Source organism: Chrysochloris asiatica, unplaced genomic scaffold, assembly GCF_000296735.1.
Source record: "Chrysochloris asiatica unplaced genomic scaffold, ChrAsi1.0 scaffold00284, whole genome shotgun sequence".
NCBI classification, from domain to species: Eukaryota; Metazoa; Chordata; class Mammalia; order Afrosoricida; family Chrysochloridae; genus Chrysochloris; species Chrysochloris asiatica.
The window spans coordinates 74072-86818 of NW_006408802.1; the positions used below are offsets into that span (position 1 = coordinate 74072).

The 12747-nt window shown below is 37.6% G+C and overlaps 1 pseudogene; it reads right to left on the reverse strand.

Moving 5' to 3' along the window:
* Nucleotides 1–1825: 1825 nt before the first annotated feature.
* On the reverse strand, nucleotides 1826–8927 carry LOC102823670 (annotated as a pseudogene).
* Nucleotides 8928–12747: the final 3820 nt, after the last annotated feature.

Here is a 12747-nt window from a genome sequence, read left to right on the forward strand (position 1 = left end):
TTCGCTCAAGACTTCTCACCCCCACCTGGGCATTCATTCTAATTTTCAGAATATGCATTTTATTGATACCCTTATTATCCTTTAAAATTTCCCCAGACTATTAGAATGACGTTGCTTATATCAAGATATAGCCTTTAAACATACCTAATATTTTTGTCAGGAATCCCGGTGTGGCACTTTGAGTTAATGCACTAGACTACAAAGTCAGTTTGATCAGCAAGGTCAGCAGTTCAAGCTCACCTGCCACTCCTTGGAAACCCTACACAGAGTTGCTGTGGGTCAGAAAGACTCCATAGCACTTATAAACAACAATAGTTTTGTCAAGGAAGCAATGCTAGTTTTGTCTTTAGCAACTTATTTGCTTATTTATTATAAGATTTTAACATATCACTTGAAGTGCTCAGCTAAATCATCTGGTTTGCAGGATCTGTTTTGTTGGTGATAGAAGCCCACTTTTGAAGGTGCTCACATGGAAATTACTATAGGTAAGAGTATGTATCAATCATCCTCTTTTGACACAGTGATTCATACCATTAAAACCACAAAAAAAAAAGCTTAGATGTGGGTTTATATTATTAAAGAATTAATTATGCTAAAGTAAAATGTATCATGACATGATGGTTTGAAAGATGTAATTACCATTTTACCACTCTTGCTTCATTGGCTAGTTGTGAATTTTGTTGTTCTTTTTTTTTTTTTTGCTTTAACAAATAGGGATTTATTTTTTCAAAGACTAGAAATCTATGAATTCAGGGGAAGGCTTTGTCAATTTTAGAAGCTCCTTGTCTCCTTGGCTTATTTCCTGGTTTCTAGAGACTCCACATACCTTGGTGTCATCAATCTTTCCCTACCTCTGCTCTGCTCACTTGTTTAAACTTTTTTTTTTTTTTCTTTTCTCTGTCAATATTTTACTGAGGTTTGGGTGAAAGTTTATACAGAGCAAATGAGTTTTCCATTCGACAATTTCTACACACTGTGTTTTGTGATATTGGCTGCAACCCCTTCAGTGTAACAGCATTCTTCTCATTCCTTTCTGAATTCCCTGTTTCCATTTGCCAATCTTTCCTGCCCCTTCCTGGCTTGTGAATTTTGTTTTGGGGCAAAAACTTCCCTTGGATCTTGGATGGTTGACTGTTCTAAGGAGCATGTTTCTCACAGGTGTCATTATAGTTTTGGTTTTGCTGAAAGGTGATCTAGGGAATTGGTTTAGTTCTAGGTTTGAAGGGTGTTTTATGGTCATAGTCTCAGGGGTTCCACCAGATTCTATAAGACCAGTAAGTTGGTCTTTTTTATGATTTTAAATTTTGTTCTACCTTTTCTCTCACTCTGTCTAGGTCTTTTTATTGTGACCCCAATTAGAGTGGTCACTGACCAGTTATTTATCCTGAGGTTTATTCTTGGGATTTCGGTTGTTGGCCATTTGTGAATGACACAGTCAACAACTGAGCTATAAGAATGAGATCATGGGGCATAGGGATGCAATTCTTTTCACATTAATGACAGCAAAGTCAATTTCATACATTAGTGATAAGTATTCAAAACATCAGTACCTCATAGAGATTTGAGAATAGGCAATCCAGTTTATGGGGGTGGGGAATGGAAAAGTCCTGTCTATCCAAAGATGTGAAGGAAGTCACACAGAAGACCTGGACTTAATTCTGCTATAAAAGGAGCTGACTCACTCTGTTAGGGTTGATAACACCACTGTTTCAACCCTTGTAGTCTTGCCTCATTCAATGCTTTAACAGCAATTAAATTTCATGGACTAGTAGACATATCTGGTCCATATTTAGCTAAACCCAGGCACAAGTGGCCTCACTGAGCTTTAGAACTTGCTTTCTTGTTTTTCTGTGGGTGTAATTTCCCAGATTAGCTCCTTGACAAGTTCTGGCAACCACTCTAATGTTTGTCTTAGTGGCTTCCATAGCAACCCCTTCAGGTAAGTTTTGCTGAATATATTCCAACTAGACATCTGCCGTACTTTAAATGAGATGTTCTAGCTCTAAACACCTGTAAAGTGTTCTCATTTCATACTGGACTTGGTGCTTCCTGAAAATATGTGCTGATTTGAGAAGAGTAAATCACTCTACTTTCCTTGGAGGTTCTAGTATTTTAACAGAGATACCAAGTTCTCTAGCAGTGAGCACAGCAAAACATTTGTAAGTGTCCAATACAGCCTTATCATGGCATTTCACTAAAACTGAAGGGCAGACAGAAAATGTGTTTGGATCATCAAAACTGGTTATCAGATAGGTGGAATCCTGAGTCCCATCCACAACCTTGTGAGATGAGACATTCCCACTAGAAAGGACAAGCAGACTGGAACAGCTACAGTGACAGAAGATACATCTTCATTATGAACCTGACCTATACTCAGAGTGGTAGTTACTCTAAATACCAACAGAGAGGGAAAGAGTCTTCAAATCAAGTGTCAGTGCTATCCACTCTGTGCACAGGGTAGATAGGGATGGGCAACTTAGACACTGGCTATCTAAAATGAGGGGACAATAAAGGCACGAAGTGACTGGCCTTACAAGGTTTCAAGAGGGAGCTTAGTTAAGAGTGTGGCGGGAAAGAGTCCCCACTGAATAGTTACCATCTTGTCTAGATGGATCTGGTGAAAGGAGATGGGGATAAGATTCGTAAGATTCAGTAGTGAATAACTGTTATCATGACTAATCGCGACTGTCACAATTGTAAGAGTAGAAGTTTTGTAGCAAGAAAGGGGGAGTGATTAATCTTACGGTCCAGACACAGAGGACCCTAGGACCATCAAGAGAGGAACACACAAATAGAATGTGGGACCTTATCCAGGGAAGCAGCAGCACCGGAGATGGAGGTAGACATGGGGGCATGGAGGACTCTAGATTCATCAACTAAGAAGAGAAGGACTAAGAACTGGTGGCCAGGAGCAGACTTGCAGAATGTGCCCTTTGGAGATGTAATTTATTATATATGCCTGAGTGGGTTTTTTTGTTTGTGTGTTTTGTTTTTTAAAAAAGCTAAAGTGGATAAAGAGAAATACTTTTAACTGATGGTATATGGAGGGGATTATAATCAATGTAATGAAACAAGTCATATGAATTGTTGAATGTGAAACTGATGATGTGCCCTGTAAACTTTCACTCAATCCACAATAAAAATCTTAAATTAAAAAAAAAAAAAATGGTTATCAGAGGTTTGGTCAACTTCTTGGGAATATCAATGTGTAGGCTTGCAAACTGTACCCACTCATAATGGTATTGAGAAGAGAGTCATCATTTATGGCTATGCTGCGTTTATAACTATTTACAGAAAAATTCCCTGGACCCTGACAAAAGCGCTGATGTATTGCCTCCCAGAACTACTCATGCTACCAATTTGTTGTTCTTTTGATTTTTCCTAGTAAGATGTTATCCCATAGCTCCTCTATTTTGTTTTGTTTTTCTTCTTCATTAGACCAGTGCACCAAATCTGTTGTTGGGGTAATCTCTTAATTTTGGTGGGATATGTTCTAGGTCATATTTTGGCTCTTGTGAACTTGTTTTGATTTTCTTCAGCTTCAACTTGATCTTGTATCTGAGCAACTAATGGTATGTTTCACAATCTAAGCTTAGCCTTGTTTCAGCTGATTATATGGAGCTTCTCCATTGTCTATTTCCAAAAATGTAGTCAATATGATTTCTGTGAATTTCACTTGGGGAAGTCTATGTGTATAATCATCTTTTGTTATATAAAAAAGTACTGCCAATGAAGAGGTCATTGGTCTTGCAAACATTCTATCATGTGATCTCCACCATCATTTCTACTATAAACCTTATTAATAGCAGTGAAACACTATAAGCACCAGAATATTAAACCATAAAACATGATACATGGCACCATAAAAAAGTAAAATGTAGTGGCAGAAGATGAGCCACCCACGTTGGAAGGCACTCAAAATACAACTGGGGATGAGCTACCACCTCAAAATAGAGTTGACTCTATAATGCCATGATGGAGTGCAACTCAAAATGAGGTGAAACAGCTGCAAATATCTATTAGTAACTGGAACATGGAATGTACAAAGAATGAATCTAGGAAATTTTGGAAGTTATCAAAAATGAAATGGAACAAATAAACAGCAACATACTAGGTATTGGAGAGCTGAAACACATTGGTATTGGCCATTTTTAATCTGGCAATCATATCCTTATACTTTGTTGGGAATGACAAATTAAAGAAGAATGGTGCAGCATTCATCATAACAAGGATATTTTAAGATCTATCTTGAAGTATAATGCTGTCTGAGGTAGGATAGTATCTATATGTCTACAAGGAAGACCAGTTAATGACACTATTATTTAAATTATCCACCAATCACTAACGCTAGTAATAATGAAATTGAAGAATTCTACCCACTTTCTCAGTCTGAAATTGATTAGTCAGTCAAGGTGTATTGGTAATTACTGATCATCGGAATGCAAATTCTGGAAACAAAGATGGATCAGTAGTTGGAAAATATGGCCTTTGTAGAAAGGAAGTGGTTTTGAGAGTCTTACTGATAAAGATGAATGACTACAGCCTTCAGTATGGATTGAACCTAAGTGTAAAAAACATGAAAACTGGACCAATAAAAAACATCATGATAAACCAAGAAAAACACTGAAGTTGCCAAAAATTTTATTTTGCTAGGATCCACAGTCAATACTCATGGAAACATCTGTCAAGAACTCATATATTTCACTGGGCTAATCTATTGCAAAAGACTTGTTTAAAGTTTTAAAGAGCAAAGATGTCATTTTGAGAACTAAATGTGCCTGACCCAAGTCATGGTATTTTCAAATGTGAAAGTTGAACAATGAATAAAGAAGACTATAGAATAATCAATTAATTTTAATAGTGGTGTTGGGTGAAGAAAATTGAAAGTACCATGGACTTCCAGAAGAACAAACAAATCTATCTTGAAAGAAGTATAGCCAGAATGTTCGTTAGAAGAGAGGATGGTGAGACTTATCCTCTAGCACTTTAGCCATAGTGTCAGGAAGAACCAGTCCCTAGTGAAAGACATCATGCTTGGTAAAGTGGAGGGTCAGCCAAAAAGAGGAAGACCCCCAGCAAGATAGTTTGGCACAATGGCAACAAAAACAGGCCCAACATAAAAACATTTGTGAGGGTGGTGCAAGGTGGGGCTGTGTTTCATTCTGTTGTTCATAAGATTGCTATAAGTCAAAACAAATTGGATGGCACCTAACAACAACAAATTTTTATGGGAGCAGACAACTTCATGGTTCTCAAGCTGTGCTGCTGGTGGATATGAACCATCCACCTTGTCATTAGGATATCAATGCTTAACCCACTGTGCAACAGTGGCTCCTTTACTTCTATAGGTTATTGTTGTTACGTGCTGTCTAATCAGTTCCCACTCATAGAGACCCTATATTGAGTTTCTGAGGAGTGGCTGTTGGGTTTGAACCACCAGCCATTTGTTTAGCAATCCTATGCTTATTCAAGAGTGCCACACCAGCACTGCATAGCTACTTATATATAGAACAACATAAATGGAACTTTAAAATCTTTATGCTGTGTGAAAGAAGCCAGAAATAAAGAGCATGTGTGCTTTATTTTTTCACACACATAAAATGAAGTGTTGATAAATTTAGTCTTTATTGACAGTGAGCAGAACATAACTACCTAAAGCTGGTAGTGTAGGTGTGATTGATTGGAAAGGACATGAGGAAGGAATAGTATTTTCAGGAGTGATTTCAATGTTTCCTCTAATGTCTAAGATAGGAGTTACATGGCTATATACATTAGACAAAACTCCTTTTAGTGTATGTTTAAAACCTTAAATTTTATTGTATGTAGGTTTTCCCTCAATAAAGGTAATTTAAAAAAATAAAGCCATTACAAAGTATAGTTTTATGCTATACTCTAAAATGAGATGGTAGTTTAAAAGCACAAAATAGATTTCAAAGTGAGGTGAACAATTCTGGTGAAGAACTGGACTGTGAATCTCCAGGTCAGCTGTTAAAAACGACAAGCTAGTCTTTGGAAATCTTATAGACGGATGCTATAAGATGGAAAAGAATCACTGGCATATATACATATATACACACACACACACATGCTGTGGCTAAGTGCCATAGAGTCAGTTCTGACTTAGCCTTGTACAGGGTTTCCAAGGAGCATTGGTGACCTTGTACCGCTGACCTTGGGTTTCAAAACAGCTTTGCAGTCCAGCACATTAACCCACAACATTACACCAGAACTCACTCACTCTCTCATATATATATATGCTATTGTTAAGTGTTGTTGAGTCAGTTCTTACCGAGAAACAGCTGCTGAGGTTGAACCACCAACCTTGAAGTTCAAACGACCTTGCAGTCCAGTGCATTAACCCACAGCGCCACAACAGGACTCTCTCTCTCTCTCTCCAAATATATATAAAATAGTGGAATACTCCTGGTGTGGTGTTGTAGGATAAGCACTAGACTGCTGCTAACCACAAGGTCAGTGGTTCAAACTCACCAGCCACATACAAAAATATATAAATATCCTTACCTAACTAGGCTATCTAGAACAGCCTGTCTTCCAGCCACTGTTTATTTCCTTAAAATATTTATTTTTCATTGTCATTATACAAAAACATTATCTGTATATTCATTCTGTGCCTATTATGTATCTTCTCCTGATTGAATATTAGCTGCATGCAGATTTGTTCCTTTTCCTTATGTCACAGTACCTAGTATGTATGCATAATATAGCAAGGGCACAAGCAATAGCTTTCAATGAATGTCGGAAAAAAATATTATTACCATCATGGTCCGGACTTTCACCACAAACTCATTCACTCTCTCACACTTGTTAATTTTGTTTTATTTGTGTCCTACATGGTTCAGGCTTTTTAGATATTTCCAGTTGGTTTCTGTCTTTTCTCTTTCCCAAATATTCAAAACATTTCTAGAAACTTCCTTTCTAGCACACAGGTGCAAAATGCCATGGTTGTATTCAAAATTATGCCAATGAAATAAAATCTACATTATTTAGTACGGTACTCCAGGCCTTTACCCTTTGGCTCCAACATATATTTTGAATTAAACCAATTTCTCAGCCACTCTGGCCCAGACATATCAGCATTATCTGGCTTTTCTTTTGTCTCTGAGTCAAAGCACGAGTAACATCTATAACAGTTTACATTTAGTAAGTGCTCCCTCTATGTCAAGAAAGCAGCTACACATTTGTAAAATCCATCATCTCACATGGCCTTCATAATGCTCATGCAATTTAAGTACCATTATTTCATTTACCGTTATCTTAACAAAACTGAAATTTTTCCACAGAGTCCAAGGGTATCAGAGTAGAATCCTCATTTGTGTGGTTCTGATTCTAAATTCTTCTCTTCCTTTCACAACATGTTTTGTTGTCCCTGTTTGCCTGCTAATAGAGTTTTCTATGTATCATGTTCTCCAGTTATTTACTTTGGATCCATCAGCTTTAATGTCATTCTAAAATGCTACTGCCAAATGTGTGCCCTAACTTACAATAAAATCCTTGTTCTTATGTGTTTTCGATAACTTTTATACATTTTCTAGAGCAACCTTTGCATTCTTTGCTATTCTATTTTCAGACATGTGTTTGCCTGCATTCATAATGCCAAGCATATTTATATCCCCATTATTGTCTGGCCTCCAAAACATTTACAAAAAATCTCTGAAACGATTTTCTTATGAAGCTGAACAAGAAATTCAAAAGAAATGAAAAGGAATGCAAATATTTGTGATATTTTTTCTGTTTCTTTTGTAAGAAATATTATCAAAGATGCATCTAATAAAATGTCTGAACTTAAGGAGAATAGCAAGAGGAATTGTCCAACGTCACTTCTAATAACCTTAGCTGGAATCCCAGAGAGGCAAAAAGGCAATTTGCAAGTTAAATCGCTAATAAACCTAAAACCAATTTTGTAATCACTTTTCCAGAGCTGATAAGCTGTGGTTCATACAGGAGCAGTGACTATTTCCTGGGAGGCACCAGAGATGTCTGTGGAATACTTGATCATCCCTCACAGATGCCTGTCACTCTATCCTCTAGCTTATATCTTCCTGTAGAACAGGAAAGGAGGTTTTCACACACACACACACACACACACACACAAAAGGAGATACTAAAGGAAAGAGGATGGAGAAAATAAAGTTTATTAGTATTAAGATGTAGAAACACAGAACATTCTCCTGAGATACTGTTGTTGTTGTTGTTGTTAAGTGCTATCGAGTCAGTTCCTACCCATAACGACCCTGTATAGGGTTTCCGAGGAGCAGCTGGTGAGCTTGAACTGCCAGCCTTGCAGTTCAAACAGCTTTGCAGTCTGGTGCATTAATCCACAGCGGCAAGAAAAAAAGGAGTTACAAAAGGAAGGAGGGTGGAGAAAATGAAGTAAGTTTGTTAGTATTAAGAAGCAGACAAACAGGATTTTCTCCTGAGATAACTTTGTTGTTGTTGTTGTTGTGAAGTGCCGTTGATTCAGTTCCGGTCCATAGTGACCCTGTATAGGATTTCGGAGGAGCAGCTGGTGAGCCTGAAACACCGACCTTGAAGTTCAAACAGCTTTGCAGTCTGGTGCATTAACACACAGCACCACACCAGGGCTCCAAGGTGGATGTTAATCTCTAGTCTTTCATTTAACAAGCAAGTGCATTAACTGTTTGCATCACCAACAGACTTCAAAGTCTAAAAGAAGAATCTCTCTCAGATTGGGAAAAGGGTTGGATATGGAAAGGAAAAGTTGACAGGACACTGAATCTTTGAGGTGACTGACAACAGAGTCAAGGCTAAACACACTCTTGAGTATCAAAGTTCAGTCCAGGCAGCAGCATTGCATGACAAGGGACTTTAGAAGGGAGAGCAGGTGTTCTTGACAATACCTGGTCTGGAAGATACCATCTATCCTGGATACTGGACCAGTCGCCCATGCCGATCGCTGTTTTTATCCTAGGACTCACCTTCCTGCTGATTATATAAGATGGTGCATGCTCACTACCTTAGTCACTCTGTGAGTTGTGGGAAAATCAGTTGCCTTGAAATTAATCCCAATTCATAGCTATGCCATATGTATCAAGAGTAGAATTGTGCTCCACAGGGTTTTCATGGCTTATTTGGTGGAAGCAGTATTACAGGCCTTTCTTCAGTGGTGCCACTGGACAGACTCAAACTTCCACTCTTTTGGTTAAAGGCCAAGTGCATTAACTATTCGAGCCATCCAAAGTTTCTGAGTTGAAAATAGACAACCCCTTACCACTTACATGGGTTTCACTTGGACTACTTTTTATTCCTCTTAAAAGTCCCCTTCCAACAAACATTATAAGATCCCACTTATATGAAATATGTCAACACACATCTGTCACTGTGCTGTACTGTGGTGGCTTGTGCATTGCTGTGATGCTAGAAGCTACGTGACTGGCATTTTATATACAATGGTGGACAAGTTTCAGTGGAGCAGCCAAACTAAGACAGACTAGGAAGAAGGAGAGGTGGACCATTTCGGAATGTTTAACCACAAAAAACCTAACGGATAGTTACAGAACATTTTCAGATATATATATTGCCAGAAGATGAGCTCCTCAGGTTAGAAGGCACACAAAATACAACTGGGAAAGAGCTGCCTCCTCAAAGTAGAGATGACCATGATTATGTGAATGGAGCAAAGTTTTTGCAATCTTCAATTGCTGATGGGACAAATGTCAAAATGAGGAGAAACCGTTACAAATAGCCACTAATAACAGAACATGGAATGTATAAAGTATTCTAGGAAAATTTAAGCTTATCAAGAATGAAATGGAAGGCATAAAATCCTAGGCAATGTTGTTGTTGCTAGGTACCGTCAAGTCAGTACCAAGTCATAGCTACCTTATGCACAGCAAAATCAAACACTGCCCCGTTCTCTGCCAAACTCACAATCATTGCTACACTTGAGCCTATTGCTACTGCCACTGCGCCAATCCTCTATTTTGCTGACCCTCCATTTTACCAAATATGATATCTTTCTCCAGGGACTAGTCCCTCCTGATAATATGTCTGAAGTTTGAGAGGCAAAGTCTGACCATTCTGGCTTAGGAGGAGCATTCTGGCTGTACTTTTTCCAACACAGATTTCTTACAATTCTGGAAGTCCATGGTACTTTTAATATTCTCCTCCAACACCATAACTTAAATTCATCAATTATTCTATCCTCTTTCTTATTCATTGTCCAACTTTGAGGAATTTTGTTTTCTTTACATTGAGGTACAACACATACTGAAGGCTCTGGTTCTTTCAGTGAAGTTATCTTCACTTTCAGCAAGCAAGGCTGCATCATTTGCATATCACACGTGGTTAATGAGTCTTCCAAGGCATTAGTGAGCTGAAAGAACTGGCAATGGTCAATGTGAATCTTAATATCATATAATTTATTATAATGTAAACAATAAATTGAAGAGGATTAGTATTACATTCACCATCAAAAAGAACATTTTCAAGATTTATTTTGCAAAGCAATGCTGTCTGTGATAAATAATATTCAGATGACTACAAGGAAGACCAATTACTATCACTGCTTTTCTAATTTAATCACCAGCCATCAAAGCCGGTGATGATGAAATTGAAGAATTCTACCAAATTCTTCAGTAAGAAACTTATGGAACACACAATCAAGGTGCATTGATAATTACAGGTGATTGAATGTGGAAGTTGGAAATAAAGAGGAAGGATCCACAATTGAAAAACATGGCCTTGGTGATAGAAACAAAGCTGGAGATGATCATGAATTTTCATCACGATCATGTTGGAATTTTGCAAAACCAACACTTATTCGATGCCAACGCCTATTTTAAACAATATAAAATGTGAGCATATGCATGACCAGATAGAATACACAAGAGTAAAATCTATTATATCTTTGAGAAGAGATGGTGAACAAACTCAATATCATCAGCTAAAATAAGGCCAAGGGGAACTGTGGAACAGACTATCAATTACTCATGTGCAAACTCATGCTGAGACTGAAGAAAATTAAAAGAAGTTTATGAGAGCCAAAATATGACACTGCATATATCCCATCTGAATTTAGAGACCATCTCAAGATCAAATTTTATGCACTAGACACTAATGACTGAAAACCAGAATATCTGTGGGGTGACATCAACAGCATGAAGAACAGAGGTCACTAAGTAGATAAGAAAGAAAGAAAAGATACACATAGATGACAGGGGGAAAAAAAGATGTCAGAAAAAACTCAAACTAACTTTTAAACATAGAGAAGCAATAGAAACTCGAAGAAATTAATAAGCAAAAGAACTGAACAGAAAATTTCAAAGGGAAACTTGGAAAGAAAACATCAAATATAATGATATGTGCTAAGATCTGGAGTTAGAAAACCAAAAAGGTAGAACACACAGCATTTCCAAGCTGAAAGAACTGAAGAAAAAGTTCAGGACTCAACTTTAATACTGAACGATTCGATGGTCAAAATATTGAATGATACAGAAGACAAGAAAAGAAGATGGGAGGAATATGCAGTCCCTGTTTTTTTTTAAAAAAAAAAAAGGTCGATATTCAAACATTTCAAGAGGTAGCCTATGATCAAGAACCAGTGGTACTGAGGAAGAAGTCAGAACACAGATTGAATTGTTGTTGAGTTATTATGTGCAATAGAGTTGTTTCCAACTCATACAGACCTTGCATAAGGTTTCTGAGGCTGTAAAACTTTGCCAGAAAGTCTTGGTTTTCTCTTGCAGAACAGCTGGTGGACTCAAAATTCCAATGCTGTGGTTCAAAGTCCAATTCTTATTGTACAGACCACCACATTCACATTTATCATACAATGCAGACTGAATAAGTATGGTGAAATATTACAAAACTGGCACACAGCTTTCCTTATTTTAAGCCATGTAGTATCCCCTTGTTCTGTCTCTTGTCTGAGTACAGGTTCAGCATGAGCACAATTACGTGTTTTGGAATTCCCTTTCTCTGAAATGTTAGCCACAATTTGTTATTATCCACCCAGTTGAATTTCTTTGCATAGTCAATAAAACACAAGTAAACATGTTTCTGGTGGTGTTTTCTTTCAGCAGTGATCCAACAGATGTCAGCAAATATATTCCTCTTTCCAAGTACTCTTCTGAATCTAACTTGAATTTCTGGCAGCGCTCTGTGGATGTATGACTGTGACTATTTTTAAATTGTTATGTGCTGTGGAGTCAGTTCCAACTCATAGCAACCCTGTACAGGGTTTCCAAGGCTGTAAATCTTTATGGGAGCAGAAAGCCTCATCTTTCTCCCATAGAACAGCTGGTAGTTTCAAACTGCTGACATGAGATTAGCAGCCCGATTTGTACCCACACCTATCAGAGCTCCTTATCTTTAGCAAAATGTTACTTGCATACAATATTGATGATATTGTTCAATAATTTCCACATTTTAATGGGCCAACTTTCTTTGGAACGTGTGCAGATATGGGTCTCTTCCAGTCATTGGCTAGCTAGCTCTCTTCCAATTTTCTTGGTATATATGAATGAGTGCTTCCAGTGCTGCATTAGTTTGTTGAAACATTTTGATTTGTATTCTATGAACCCCGAGAGCCTTGTTTTTCCACAATGTCTTAAGTGCAGCTCTGATTTGTTCCTTCGGCACCATCGACTCTTGACTGTGTGCTGCCTCCTGAAATGGTTGAACACAGACCTATCAATTCTTTTGAAACACTGTATATTTCTTTATTCTTCTTTTGATGTTTCCTGCATCATTCAATGATTTACCTAT